We start from the raw sequence: 15,781 nt of genomic DNA, 5'->3' as shown, positions 1-15,781 counted from the left end.
AGATTGTGAAGCATACAGCAGGCCACGATGATCTGGCACACCTTCTTTGGTGAGTACATCAGGGATCCCCCTGTCATATGCAGGCACCTAAACCTGGCCTTCAGGAGGCCAAAGGTTCTTTCTATGATCCTCCTAGTTTGCCCATGGGCCTCATTGTACCGTTCCTCTGCCCTGGTCCGGGGATTCCTCACTGGGGTCAATAGCCAAGGCAGGTTGGGTTAACCAGAGTCACCAATTAGCCACACACGTTGTCTCTGTAGCTGTTCCATCACATAAGGGATGCTGCTATTACGCATCACATACGCATCATGCACTGACCCAGGGAACTTGGCATTCACATGGGAGATGTACTGGTCAGCCAAACAGACCACCTGGACGTTCATAGAATGGTAATTTTTCCTGTTTCTGTACACCTGCTCATCATCTTTTGGGGGTACTAAAGCCACATGGGTCCCATCAATGGCACCAATTATGTTGGGGATATGTCCAAGGGCATAAAAATCACCCTTCACAGTGGCCAAATCAACCTCCTCAGGGAATACAATGTAGCTCCGCATGTGTTTCGTCAGGGCAGACAACACTCTAGACAAAATTTTTAAAAACATAGGCTGAGACATTCCAGATGACATGGCCACTGTTGTCTGGAATGAGCCACTTGCCAAAAAATGGAGGACTGACAGAAACTGCACTAGAGGGGGAATTCCTGTGGGTTGGCGGATGGGGGACATCAGGGCTGGCTCCAGCTGGGCACACAGTTCATGTATAGTGGCACGGTCAAGTCGGTATCGTAGTATGATATGGCGTTCTTCCATTGTCGACAGGTCCACCAGCGGTCGGTACACACGAGGATTCATCCTTCTCCTCGCAAGTCCCAGCGGACGGTGCCTAGGAAGGACAACATGGAGCAGAGAGTCAAGCAAATCACAGGTACGTTCACCACAGCTTGCATAGCACATGGTTATCTATGTATTGAAAGGCGTGTATGTGTGTCAATGCAAGGCCTAGGCCTGTGTGACGCAGTACAAATTATGCCATGTGGGCCCTTGAAATGGCAGCTGCCTGACCTGTGAAGTGGGACAATGGGATGTGAGATCAATGCGCTGGCGTGGCACACCGCTATACGAAGCCGCATTGGTTAACATTGAAGACTATGGGTTTCAGGAGCCAATGACGAGGTGCGCCGGCGGTCGCAGTACGCACCGCCGCGGTACGCACCGCCGCGGGCGTGACCGCCATTTTCTATCTGCTTAATCACTCGAGACCTGATTATCCACAGGAGAGGACCTATACTGCAAGTGCTGCTGTGACCTCGGTCTGGAAGTGACAATGGCTGCTGCGACTGGGGAAAGGGCCCCTGCCTTCAGTTCCGAAGAGTTGGAGAAGCTCGTGGATGGGGTCCTCCCCCAGTATCCTCCAGACCAACAGGTAAGTACACTGGGTGCACATTGAATGGGCTATGCCTGTGTGGAGTGGGGTGGATGTAAGTTGGTGGGGTGGGGGGCGAATGAGGAGTGCAACGCACGACAGATGAGAGCATGTGCCATATGGCAAGGTTGGGGAGGGGGGGCCAATCACATCTAAGATGCAGTAAATTGATGAATTTTTCCTTCCCACCCTGTACATGTCAAATAGGTCAGCGCCCATCAGAAAGTGGACATTTGGCGTGCCATGGCCAAGGAAGTCCGGGCCCTGGGGGTCCACGTCAGACGGGGCACCCACTGCCGCAAGAGGTGGGAGGACATCCGCCGCGGGACCAGGAAGACCGCCGAGTCACTGCTGGGGATGGCCTCCCAACCTAGGAGGCGTGCCAGTCGTACCCTGACCCCCCTGATGTCCCGGATCCTGGCGGTGGCCTACCCTGATTTGGATGGGTGCTTGAGGACATCACAGCAGACACAAGGGGGTGAGTATCAGCACATTCTGCCATCTTTCTGCGCAGTGGAGGCGTCTGGGTGGGGGAGGAGGGTTGTGGGTGACATTAGGCCAGGGCGCTTTCTGTAGTGTAGTCCTCTCCTTTAGGCATGGCCCTGTGCTCCCGGCCCCCACATCTGTAGGGTGACAAGTACAGCTATTGATGGTCCAGCATCACACATGTACGCGTTTGTCGTCTCTAGACCTGTTGTCCTAGTCTGAAGTACTGAGTAGTGTACCCCGAATGCGCGGCTTAGTGCATGAGACTCCTGTGTCTGTCCTCTCCGCCAACGGTGTTGACATTGCATGCACTCAACCTGGTCTTCGTTTTTCTCCCCCCACCCTTCTTCTTCATCTTCTTGTGCATGTGTGCATTAGCATCATCAGGCGGAGGAGAATTGGCATCGGAGCACGAGGGAGCTGCAAGTCACAAGGCCCCGGTGGGCCCAGGAACAGACACTGAGGGCACCAGTGATCCGGAGGGCGAGGGGAGCACCACAACAGGGACCGGTGGTGACACCAGCGACACCGACACGTCCTCGGATGGGAGCTCCCTAGCGGTGGCGGCAACATCCGGGCCCCCCGCCTCTACAGGTACAGCCGCCACCCAGCGCACCAGCCCCGCCCTCCCAGCAGCCCCTCAGCCTACGCTCCGTGCCCGCTCGCCCAGGAAGGCGGGCGTCTCCTTCGCCCCAGGCACCTCAGCCCCTGCCCCTGTCACCCCTGCTGCCCTCAGTGAGGAGGTCATTGACCTCCTTCAGACCATCATTGTTGGGCAGACTACCCTTTTGAATGCCATCCAGGGGGTAGAAAGGGAGGTGCATCGGAGCAATGCCTACCTGGAGGGCATTCATTCGGGTCAGGCTGCCCATCAACGATCGTTCAATGCTCTGGCCTCAGCACTGACGGCAGCCATTGTCCCTGTTTCCAGCCTCCCTCTTCTGACTGCCTCCACCCTGTCTCTGTCTCCTGTTCCTCAGCCTATCCCATCCACACCATCAGACCAGCCTGCACACACCTCAACACCCAAGGGCAGCTCATCCAGACACAAGCACCACAGAACCCACAAGCATTCACCCAAGCAACACCCAGATGCAGACATTCCAACAGTCACTACCACCTCTGTGTCCCCCTCCTCCTCGTCTCCCTCCTCCCTCGCTGTGACTTCTACACTCACACCTGCATGCACACCACCATCAGCCAGTGCTTCCATCACCAGCACACCCTCCAGTACAGTCCGCACACGTGCAGTCACCACCCCCACTACCATTTACACGTCCCCTGTGTCCTCTCCCACTGTGTCTGTCACCCCCTCTTCCAAGACACACAAACGCAGGCAGCCACCCACCCAACAGCCATCCACCTCACGACAGCCTCCAGCACAAGCACCTGCACCCAAAGACAGCACACCTGACTCTCCTACAACCACATCCTCTTCCTCCACTCCCATTACCACTTCTCCTACCCTTTACCTTGGTCCTAAAAAACATTTCCTCGCTAATCTTAACCTCTTTCCCTCCCATGACCCACCCCCTCCATCTGCAAAGAGTCCCAAGAGCACCTCAGCCACCACCAGCCCAGCTTCGAGTGTCACTGTGGTGCATGGGTTCTGGAGTCCACCCTTTGCCAGCAGTGACACTTCAATCAGCAGCAAGGGGACAGCCAGCCCTCCCCCCCAGGCAAGAGGACCAGGAAACTAAAGGGCCGCCGTGAGAGGACTGACACGGCTGCCCCCAAGGAGCAAAGTACGCCCACTTCACCAGCCACAACATCTAGGGGAGGCAAGGGCCCGAGAGCCCCATCTAAGGAGCGAAAGGGCAGCAGGGCGGAGAAGTCAGCCAGCAGGAGCGCGGAGCAGGTGGGCCCCACAAGCCCCATCCCGGGTGTTAGGGAGGACACCAAAGGGCCCAGGACTCCGTCACCGAAGGGTCCAGCAACAGCACGGTCGGAGGGCGACTGAGCAGGGAGTCCAGGCCAGGTCTGGCTCCCTTGACTTACTGGACGAGCACCGCTGAACAGGGCCCCGCCGTGCAGAAGAGCATCGCTGAACAGGGCCCCGCCGTGCAGAAGAGCACCGCTGAACAGGGCCCGCCGTGCAGAAGAGCACCGCTGAACAGGGCCCCGCCGTGAAGAAGAGCACCGCTGAACAGGGCCCCGCCGTGCAGAAGAGCACCGCTGAAGAGGGCCCAGCCGTGCAGAAGAGCACCGCTGAACAGGGCCCCGCCGTAAAGAAGAGCACCGCTGAACAGGGCCCCGCCGTGCAGAAGAGCACCGCTGAACAGGGCCCCGCCGTGCAGAAGAGCACCGCTGAACAGGGCCCCGCCGTGCAGAAGAGCACCGCTGAGCAGGGCCCCGCCGTGAAGAAGAGCACCGCTGAACAGGGCCCCGCCGTGCAGAAGAGCACCGCTGAACAGGGCCCCGCCGTGAAGAAGAGCACCGCTGAACAGGGCCCCGCCGTGAAGAAGAGCACCGCTGAAGAGGGCCCCGCCGTGAAGAAGAGCACCGCTGAACAGGGCCCCGCCGTGCAGAAGAGCACCGCTGAACAGGGCCCCGCCGTGCGTCTCAAGCACCGCTCCGCTGGGCACCGCCGTCTCAAGCACCGCTCCGCTGGGCCCTTCCTGTCAAGCACCGCTCCGCTGGGCCCTTCCTGTCAAGCACCGCTCCGCTGGGCCCCGCCGGGCCCCGCCGTCTCAAGCACCGCTCCGCTGGGCCCTTCCTGTCAAGCACCGCTCCGCTGGGCACCGCCGTCTCAAGCACCCCTCCGCTGGGCCCTTCCTGTCAAGCACTGTTAACGGTTCACTGTGCCCACCATGCCTCCTCCTTGACCAGTGGAGACTGTAATCCACCTGATGGACTGTGGCTTTGCACTCCCCAGGATGGCACAGTGGGCAACCCACCAACTGTATAGACTTGAGAGACTGTGGCTTTGCACTCCCCAGGATGGTACAGTGAGCAACCCACCTACTGTAGAGACTTGAGAGACTGTGGCTTTGCACTCCCCAGGATGGTACAGTGGGCAACCCACCTACTGTAGAGACTTGAGAGACTGTGGCTTTGCACTCCCCAGGATGGTACAGTGGGCAACCCACCTACTGTAGAGACTTGAGAGACTGTGGCTTTGCACTCCCCAGGATGGTACAGTGGGCAACCCACCTACTGTAGAGACTTGAGAGACTGTGGCTTTGCACTCCCCAGGATGGTACAGTGGGCAACCCACCTACTGTAGAGACTTGAGAGACTGTGGCTTTGCACTCCCCAGGATGGCACAGTGGGCAACCCACCTACTGTAGAGACTTGAGAGACTGTGGCTTTGCACTCCCCAGGATGGCACAGTAGGCATGGTGGCCCCTTCGTGGATCTGGCATCGTGGACTCATGTGGCTGTGGTGCCCCCCCTTCCCTTCCCCCTGAGGTGCTGTAGTTTTTTCATCAGATGCCCCTGCAGTGTTCTCTCCAAAGGACTCAGGTCTCCTGTGTGGGCTTTGCCCTTGTGTTGTTACACTTTGGCCCACGGACACTTCGATTTTCTTTTGATGTGCAGGACTAATTGCCTCGGTTATCCATTGCACTGTATATAGAATTATTTTGATTTTTTGGCTAGTTGACCAATACTTTTCAGAGCCTATTTTGTACATAAATTTTTATTCACAATTTAATTATGTCTTTGCATTTTTCAGGGGGGTTTGGGTGGTGTCACTGTGACTTGTTGCTCTGCATTGGTGTGTACATAGTTTGGGGGGGTGGGGGTCGCATATGTGTGTGACCGTAACCTTTCCTCCTCCCCCCTCCCCTGTGTCGTAGGTGCAGTACTCACCGTTGTCGTCTGCGCCGTCGTTCGTACTCGTGGTAGATGAGCAGGTAGACGAGAGCAGGTAGGATGTTTAATTCGGGTTCCATGCTGTCCTCCTTCCTCGTGGAGTGCGTAGAGGTGAGCGTTTTCCCGTTCGTGGTCTGTTTCCGCCGTGTTTTTATCGGCGGTGCTCCCGCCCCGGAAAAGGTGGCGGATTGGTGAGTTATGATAGTGTGGGCGGTACATTGTCTGCCGCCTGTCTGTTGGCGGTGACCGCCGCGCTGTTTGTCTGTACCGCCGTGGCGGGCGGAGTGTTAATGTGGCGGGCTGTGTTGGCGGTTCCCGCCAGGGTCAGAATTCCATTTTTTGGACCGCCAGCCTGTTGGCGGGTTGGCCGCCGCTTTATCACCGACCGCCAGGGTTAGAATCACCCCCTAAATCCCTTAAGGGACTTCCTCTCGCTCTCTGAGCCTTTGTCCCATGGGAAGAGTCATGGAGTCGAAAATAGTGGTGCAGACATTTTAATATTAAATCACTTTCCAAATGAAGCCATATATAGAAATACATTTCCCTCAGCCCCAATTTGGAAATCACCATCTATGCGTGCCATTCCCCCAATTATTTGCCTTCTCCAGCTAAAACTGGTTTTGTTGGCTATAGCACTCTGAAGACTTTACTCTTATTAACCCATGGTAAAGTTCTTGTGTTTTTCTCTTCTACACATGTTAAAATTGTCACTTACCTGATCGGCAGACTTAATTTACTTGTAAGGCCCAAGTATATGGAAACAAATGTGCCCAGGGACTGTAAACTAAAAGCTGCTAGTGGGCTGCAGCACTCATTGTACCAGCCACTAAAGTAGCATTTTAAAACATGTCTACATGTCTGTCAATGGAGCCTGGGTGTGCAGTTTTAAAACTCCCATTTTGTCCTGGCAAAGCCAATCTGTTGCCAGGCCCAAACCTGCCTGTTTTATACTTATAGGTCAGCCCTCGGGTAGACCTAAAATGTCCATATGGCAGGTGCATGGTATTTAAATGGCTTTATTTAAAGGTATTTAAAACTTTACCTTTCCTGGCAGTCAACAAAACCCCAAAGCCAATCTTCACTGTAGCAGGGCAACACTCCCATAGGAAATCACTGGGTTGCACTATAACACCGTATAATGCTTAATTTCAGTTTGGAAGTAGCTAGTTTTTTTTAAAGTGATACTTTTAGAACGTTTCCATGCTGAAGACAAATATGCCTCTCTGCCAGTACAATGTCACCTGACTTGTGAATGACCTTCCTGTGTTGAGATGTAGATCGGTCCTAAACAGTGGACAAAATGCTTGGGTGTGGAGAGATATTTTCTTCCTTGAGCAGGATAGTTGGGGGCATGTCCAGCCCCTGTCTGAAGTTCAATGAGTACGTACCCTGTCACTGGCAGATGTAGCTTGCACCTAGGTCTGCCTCCCTTTGTCTTCCTAGTCTGCTTGGCTCCAAAATCAGTCATGGGGATCTGCCACAGAACTGTTTTGGAGTGACCACAAGGGAGGGTTTGCCCATTCTCACAGCCATACCTCTAGTTGGGCACAGGGAGATCTAACCTGAGGGAAAAGTGTTCTGCCATGCTGGATTTAGGTAAATAAGGGCACTGTGAAGAAGATTACAGTAAAACACACAGAAAGTACTGTAAGAGGATATTGTGTCACCCTTGAGAATGTTTACCAATTGGTTAGGGAGTAGACAGGGGTTCCCCCCCACACACCGGCTGTCACTGGGAGTAAAAGAGGGATCCTCAGTATCCCTCTCAGACCACGCCTGGGACTATGAAGATCAAAAGAAGAACCACCCTGCTGTCCGAATCCTAAAGAAAGAATAGGCCTGTTTACCTTGAACCCAGAACTGACTCAAAGGGTCAAGCTTCTAGAGACCTTTTCCTGGTACTGCCCACCTGACCAGTTACAACTGTCCCTGTCCTAACCTCCAAATAGTTCCCCTCGAGTTTTAAACCCTTTGCTACTGTTAGAGTGTACTTCTTATGCCCAAACTGTAAAAGCTCGAACTTAGATCCTTTAGTCAATGTTTTCCTCAGAGAACCAGTGGGGGACCGAGACCATCATCGAATCAAAGTCCTCACAGTTGAATTGTCAGTCAAATTAACCTTGGCGGATTTCAGCCCTGAAGGAGATCTGACTTCCAGAAAAGTTTCTAGGTCTGAATATTGAAGACTTTTTCAGGACCGATGCTGAGCAGCAGCCCATCCACATCATGGCCTTCCTGGGCACAGAGTTTGGAATTAACCCACTCTGAGCTTTGACACCTTCATCAAGGTCGCACTGGGACCACACTCTTCAGCAACCCACCATTGTCGAGACCTGTTTTGGATCCATCTCACAGCCTGCCCCATCAGCAACTCATCGATGACCACTTTTCCCCATAAAATGTTCAAAGTCTGAAGTTCTTGAACCCAATCCGTGTGTCTTACTCGGGCTCCATTGTCATCTGCCTTAATTTCTGACTTTGTCCCAGTCTAGTGTGACAGATATCTGTGATTGGCCCTTTGTGCTTTTTGGTGCTCTTTTAAAATTTTAAAACGTCAATTCTCCAATTCTATTTATTGGATTTTTGTCATTTCTGTCATTTTATTTATTAATATATTCCTTATGTTTCTAAATTGGTTAGGAGATTTTCTTGTGTTGTGTTTTCACTTTATTACTGTTTGAGTGCTGCATAAATACTTTACACATTGCCACCACGTTAAGCCTAATTGTATTTGTGGCAAGCTGCCGGAGGGTTAATCACAGGTTTATAGTAGTGATGTTTGTGTTTCACCTAGACAAAGATTGTGATTATTTTTTTAATTAGGTATTCACTCCTATCAACAAATAATCTAATTCTCACATTGGGTTTCAGCTGTGGGATTCAGGACTTGTGTCACTCAGAGTTGCACATAAAAATCCCTTGTGATAACCTGTCATTAGAATCTCCTTTATTTTTAATTGGGCATGTTTTCCTTTTCCCTACTTTTCACCCATAACTTCATATTTTGCACATGTGATTTATTTTTGCAAGAATGGAGGTGAATCTCAGCAACACTGAAAGCTTCACCACGCAGCTGTAAAAGTTGTGTAAGGATAGGAAGTCTGAAGATAGATAAGAGCTACAAGAAGCTGGAGTACCTGATAACCCTCAGAGCCTGGGAACCATAAGGGCAATAGAATGATGGTTCAGTGAAGGAGGATCAAGTAGTGGAGACGGGAGAGAACATCCTGAAAATGGCACCAGAGGAGAGAGATGTACCCACAGGAGTGATGTCCCCTCCTTGTCCAGAGCATTAAGGAGTGCGACCTCTTGAAATCTGACCCCAGAACAGATAGAGAGCCAACAAACAGGGAGGTCCCTGAGGCCACAACTGTCCACCCTGTCCTTTGAAGAAAGGAAAGTTGAGACAGATGCCAAATGGGCCCTGGAGGAGAAAGAGGAAGAACCTAAGAGAGCCTTGGAGGGAAAGAGGCTGGTTCTGAAGGAAGAGAAAAAGCCAGGAGATTCACAGAGTCCAGTGAAAATGGCAACAGCAACACAGAAATGCCTAGACGTGGTGAAAGGGTCCTCATCCCTAAAGATCTGGTAGGTAGCTTAATACTGGATGTTGACATAAACACATGGTTTGAGACCTTGGAGGTGGATTGGTAGCATATGCTAGTCACTCGAAGGGATACCCTACTGGCCCGGCATCAGCTAACAAGTTGAGGTATGACCCCCATTAAGGAAGCCTTTTGTGTCAAGTTTGGTCTTACATCAGAGAGATACCATTTAAAGTTCAAGGGCAGTCAGAAACTGTCTAAACAGCCTTGAATTGATTTCATGGATTACTGTTGTGTACTCTTGCTGGACTGTGGGCGGCCTTTTGGTTTAATGTTTACGTTTCAAGATTCTAGAGCACGAGTCTTGAGATGTGAGCCATGAACCAGAGGAGGAAGAATGGACAAGAGGTGGTTACACAGCTGCCTGTTACTTATCTACTTGTTGTGAATGAATAGTTAACTCAATTACCTGCCATATTCTTCACACCAACACTGGAGAAAATTTGTGTAACGTAGCTCCATTTCACTTCCGTGGTACTGCTGGTTTGCAACCTTCATTTATCCAATGCAGCCTTCTTTATCTACTAATGGTGGAGGTGTCACAACCATACTCAATAGGTGAGTTCAACCAGATTCTCTATGACATTTTGCACACGAGCAGCTATTGACTCCCATTAGACCATCAGAGACCATCAGAGATTTTAACGGCAAGTGTGGCTATATTCTGTTCCACCACTGAAGTTGATTTGCCATCTTTCCCAACAATGTAACATTGCACATATGCATGCCAGTGTGCATACATCCTGGAGCCATATTTTCTGCAAACACCTGACTGTCTGCAGTCTGAGTAGGATTTCAGTGCCTGGTCGTCTTGTTAAAACAGCAGCCATCTTGTCACATTAATTTGTACCTGACTTTCTGCAGTTTCATTACTGATCCTTGTGGCTGATTTTTAGACGAAGATAATCTATTTATTTGGACGAGTAGTAGATTACTTTGGGTTAACTTTTCAAAATAATTCATGTTTGTACATTATATATTTGTACTTGTATATTTTCATTAATTAATACATTCAGGGTGAGAGGTGTAGACAAATATTGCCTTATAGCCCGCCAGCTATACCGGCAATTGAAGGCCAGCTCCAGCGTTAAAGGCCTGAGCGAAAGGAGAGGGCCTTTAATAATGGAGCTGGACTTTAATGCCAGTATAGCTCAGCTATGGAGGGCTATATAAGGGTATTAGAACATTCTGCCACTAGAGGGCAGAATGTTCTAATACATAAAAAAGGCCTCAGAGAGCCTGAGGGTATTGAAATCCGCTAGGGCTCCATGAGGCCTTTGCTCACAGCAACAGCTGTGAACAAAAACATTGGAATGTTGGAGCTCCTGGCTTCTACCAGCCATTAGAAGCCTGGAGCACTTCATTGCTTTCATTGAGCTTCCAACATTCCAATGTTTAAATATATACTTACCTCACTATTCTGCAGTGTTGATCATGCAAGCAATCCTCCCCCACCTTTTTTTAGGATCACCTGGAGAACTGCCCATTCCTTTGAAGGCGCACTTGATAGCCTTCAGTGCTTTTCTACGTGCCATACATGGTTTCAAGTTTAAACTGGACAGGAAAAGATGGTTGCATGAACACACTTCAGACACTGAAAGTCAGAAAATGTTTCAACATTTACCTGCCTATGTTCCAGAGGATGAAGATGAACAACTTGATGAAATGATGAAGCTTTTATCATTTGGAAGAACACCTCTCTAAACTATCCAATATGATGGTCAGAAGGCAAAAGTATCTTTTTTCAAGAGAACAATCTGCCACTGAAACTATTAATATTTATGTCCCCTCCCTACCAGTTTTGGCAATGAAATGTGAATTTTATTAATTCACTGATCAGCAAATTACAGATCAGTAAGATACAATGTGGTTCAATAAATAGGTAAAAGAAGAGACTATCGACATGTAAAAATCCTTTTGAAGAGGCAATGGAAATAGCTAACAGTACATATCTATATTTCCCAAACTGTGGGTCGCAACCTACTGGTGGGTCACCAGCTGATTTCTGGTGGGTTGCAGAAGTCCAAGCAATAAGTAAATAATGCTTTTAAATTCTGTATTTATCTTCTCACATTTGCTGTGATTTAAGGAGGAAGGTCGAATGTTAGGCTATATCTTCTGACAAATAGCTGCTTACTTTTTTATCATGGGGATTGATAATTACAAACTTCTCTCACTTTTCAGTCAGAAAATTAAAAGTAAAGTCGATTATGTGACAATCTTGCTAGGGTACAGGGAGAGTAAAAGGAGGGGCCGTAGGATGTCTTTTTTATGTAACACAACAAAATGTAAATGCCTGTTTAGTTTGAACTATACACATTCAGCAGTTAGGACTGCAAAAGTGACACAAATATTTTGTATTTCTCAAGTGTGATGTCCACAAATATTTTAATATAATCAAAGTAAATCAAGACACTTTACATGGTGATGCACACATTATCAATACCGTTTTATCAGTAACACTGTATGTCTGTGCATATGTTTTATTGGAAAAATGTGCTGGCTGTAAATGATAGTTCACTACTACACAATGCTTTAGTTACATTAAAACAACCTCTCTCCTCATTTCCGGCCTTCAACTCAATAAAAGCCACATTAAATGATCCGTTTATGCAGACAAGATTCAGGAATCAGGTTTCATCTTCCTTTTATGTGTCAGAATATAAGTTGAATACTGGCAAATCGAAAATACTTCACATGGCAGCTCTGTACAATTTGGAATTGTGGTTCACAAGTAGCATTAAATACACTATTACATTAAATGATGATTGTGTCACTAAAACTTTCAATGACACCATGACCAGGTGGAAGCCATTATTTCTCTCTTGGTGTGGTAGTTTCGATTGTATTAAGATAATATTACTCCTCATTATTTTTTACACAATCTTAATAATTCCAACTCAAATTTCAATGTCATATTAAAAACAATACTCTTTGACCTCCAAATTCTTATGGAAGGGTAAGAAATCTCAACTAGCATTATCCACTTTAAAGAAAATCAAATCTGAATGAGGCCTCAATATCCCTAATTTCAAACACTATTATTATGCCTTTTCGTTAGAACAATCTGCCCATTGGCTTAATACCTCTCACTCCTCCCATACTCCATTATGGATCCAGCTGGAAAATCCCTTATAGAACTTTTTAATTTTCAAGAAATATTGTAATTTACAACCCACGTTTCTCAATTGTGCACACCTGTCATCACCCACTCACATCATGTTTTGTCATCCCTACATTCTTTTACTCACACACCTCTTCCCAATCTTCTTCACCACTCTATCTGGCACAATCATAACATTCAAGTTAATAACTGTTCCACCTATTGGAAACAAAGGTATATACTGGGAGATTCAAAGTTTTGCAAATGGTCAACATCTATCCTTCTCAGAGGTTAGAATTACTTTCTTCCTACCTTCCTCATTTAAGAAACAACCTGAGTGACTTCATAAATCCTTAATACATCTCATCTCTAACATCTCTCAGCAACCTTCTCTCATAATATTTTCAGTTTCACTACTTCCATTACTAATCCCAAAGCCTCCACAATCTACAAAGCACTAATCCCCTATACCAACAAATCTACATCAAAAGTTCAACAAACATGGAAAGCAGATTTACTGGATCGTTGGACAAAATGTGAACTACGATTCATAAATATACCAGATCTGCCAATACATTACAATCCCTTTTTTCATTTACCATCAGTTAATGCTCACTCCTGCCACCGTACACTGATTCTTCCCAGACTGAAATCCATCTTGTTGGTCTTGCAACTCCTCATGCGCTGATTTGAAACACATGCTCTTTGACTGTCCTAATATTCAACCTAATTTCCAGAGGATGCTTCTAAGATGTGCAATGAAGCGTGCTTTGTATATTCCATGTGAATACCTACTGCAACCAGGAAATAGACCCCAGAGCAATTTGATGGTATGTGTGGCAACTTTCTCTGGGGCAATGAATTGGGTGAAATCCTCAATCAAAAAGAAATGGAAAATTGTGCATACTTTGCAACCTTTTAAGGAAATGCCCCTGCACTCAAGTGGAACAAAAATATTCGAGACACCCTTGTTAGATCAAGTACCACCCTTAAAACACAAGTTCCCTCCTTATGCACTATACTGAATCTGCCACTGGTGAATGGGCATCATAAGTGTAGTAACTGTTACTCTTTTGAAAATACTATAGAAGGAGAAGAACTCATGTATAATCAGATTAGGATCAGACACACAGAATTCACTAATTTCAAAACAAAGAATGTTGTTTTTTTGTATCATATGCTCATGTCAGAAAGTAAATATTTTCAAAACGAACCAAGAGATATGTAAACTGCTAGACCTGGCATCTTCTGGCGTGTTTCCCCTGTCTTTTTGCCTTCTGGTATGCTGGTTTATTGTCTCTGCACATTTTACCACTGCTGATCAGTGCTAAAGTACAAGTGTTCCCTGTGTAAATTGTATTAGTGCATTTTCTATATTTGGTATATTTGATTTACTAGTAAGTCCCTAGTAAAATGCACTATGTGTGCCCAGGGCCTGTAAATTAAATGATCCTAGTGGGCCTGCAGCACTGATTGTGCCACCAACATGAGTAGCCCTGTAAACATGGCTCAGACCTACCACCGCAGTGTCGGTGTGTGCAGTCTGGCACTGTCAATTCGACCTCGCAAGTGTACCCACGAGTGCCCAAACCCCCCTTTTACTACATGTAAGGCACCCCTAAGGTAGGTCCTAAGTAGTCCCATGGGCAGGGTGCAATATATTTAAAAGGTGGGATATGTACTGGTGTGTTTTACATGTCCTGAAATACTGCCAAATTCATTTTTCACTATTGTAAGGCCTGTCTCTCCCATAGGTTAAAATGGGGACTGCCTTTAAATATCTTTTAATTTCAGTTTCCCATTGGGAGCAGATAAAGAAATAGAGTTTGGGGTCTCTGAACTCACAATTTAAAAATAGATGTTTTGGTACAGTTGTTGTTTAGATTGTCTGTTTGAAAATGCCACTTTTAGAAAGTGGGCATTTTCTTGCTTAACCATTCTGTGCCTCTGCCTGCCTTTGGAATACACGTCTGGGTGTATCCAAGGGTTTGGACTCAGCTTGCCTCCTGTTCCGAAGTCCCAAGGCCATCAAAGACTTCCTCTGCCCGTACCTGGACTCTCTTGCTGAGATTCCTACCCTGCCAAGTAGTGCCCAATCCAGTCCCGGGGCTCTTGAAAGGAAAAGCTGATGGAACCAAGACTGAAATCCATGCACAGGAGCTGAGCGGGAGAAAAATCAACACAGCACCTGCTTTGCAGCAAAGAAATCGATGCACCACCTGTATCACAGCTAAAAAATCACCACAACACCCACTAGCAGCTGCCAAATTTGATGCATCACCCATGCAGAGCAGCTCTTCACCACTGTGTACTAGTATTTTATATGCATCATGGCTGGGTGACAAAACCACTGTGAACCTGCGCGGACCCAACGTTGCCCATCCGGAAATCAATGCATCACTCTTCTGCAGGAGAGACAAATGACACATCGCCTACCCGACCGGAGAAGAAACGACTCACAGCCTCAGTTGCGAGTAAAGAGTCGACCCATCACTGACTTTTCCGATGCATGCTTGCGCGTGCGGCTTTATTTTTCACCCATACTAGGTACTTTGTGTAAAAGCAATGCATCCATTGATTTCTATGGAGTAAGACTCTTTTTACTTTAAAAATTCATATGTTTGCTTGTGTATGTTGGATTTTTGTCATTCTGGTCTTGTTTGATTTAGATAAATATTGGCTATTCGTCTAAACTGGTATGGTGTCCCTTTTGTAGTGTTTTCACTGTATTACTGTATGTGTTGGTACAAATACTTTACACATTGCCTCTGAGATGAGCCTGGCTGCTTGCGCCAAGCTACCAAGGGGGTGAGCAGGGGTTATCTGAGCTGTGTATCTCCATTACCCTGACTAGAGTGAGGGTCCCCGCTTGAACAGAGTGCAAACTGACAGCTGACCAGAGACCCTATTTCTAACAAGTCTGTAATCGAAAAGGCTACTGTGGGGACATATGTACGTGCACATATATCACTACACGTTTAATATAATGCACGTTGCATCCTGGGCTCAGGAGGCCAACTTTAGGAGTGACTGGCATAATTAACCCCTTAACTGCTGGGCTCTTTCCCCAGTGCTGAGCCCATTTTTGGTTATATTTGGGTAGTTTGCGTAAGGGTCTCCATACCTTTTTTCCAGACAAGGTATCCACACCAGATTTGTGTCTTTTTTTCCCAACATCCTAGGGATTCTCAAGGTGCCCAGGAGTTGTGGATTCCCCTGGAGTGGACAGAGAAAATAGTCAAAATATGCAAAATGTTGAGTTTTTAACTGAAATAGGGAAAAAGTGCTCTAGATAAAAGTGTTTTTTCCCCTTAAAAGCAGTGTGAAACCCATGGGTTATCCACAAAAT

This window comes from Pleurodeles waltl, chromosome 1_2 (assembly GCF_031143425.1).
Source record: "Pleurodeles waltl isolate 20211129_DDA chromosome 1_2, aPleWal1.hap1.20221129, whole genome shotgun sequence".
Taxonomy (NCBI): domain Eukaryota; kingdom Metazoa; phylum Chordata; class Amphibia; order Caudata; family Salamandridae; genus Pleurodeles; species Pleurodeles waltl.
Note: the sequence above shows the minus strand (reverse complement) of the source record.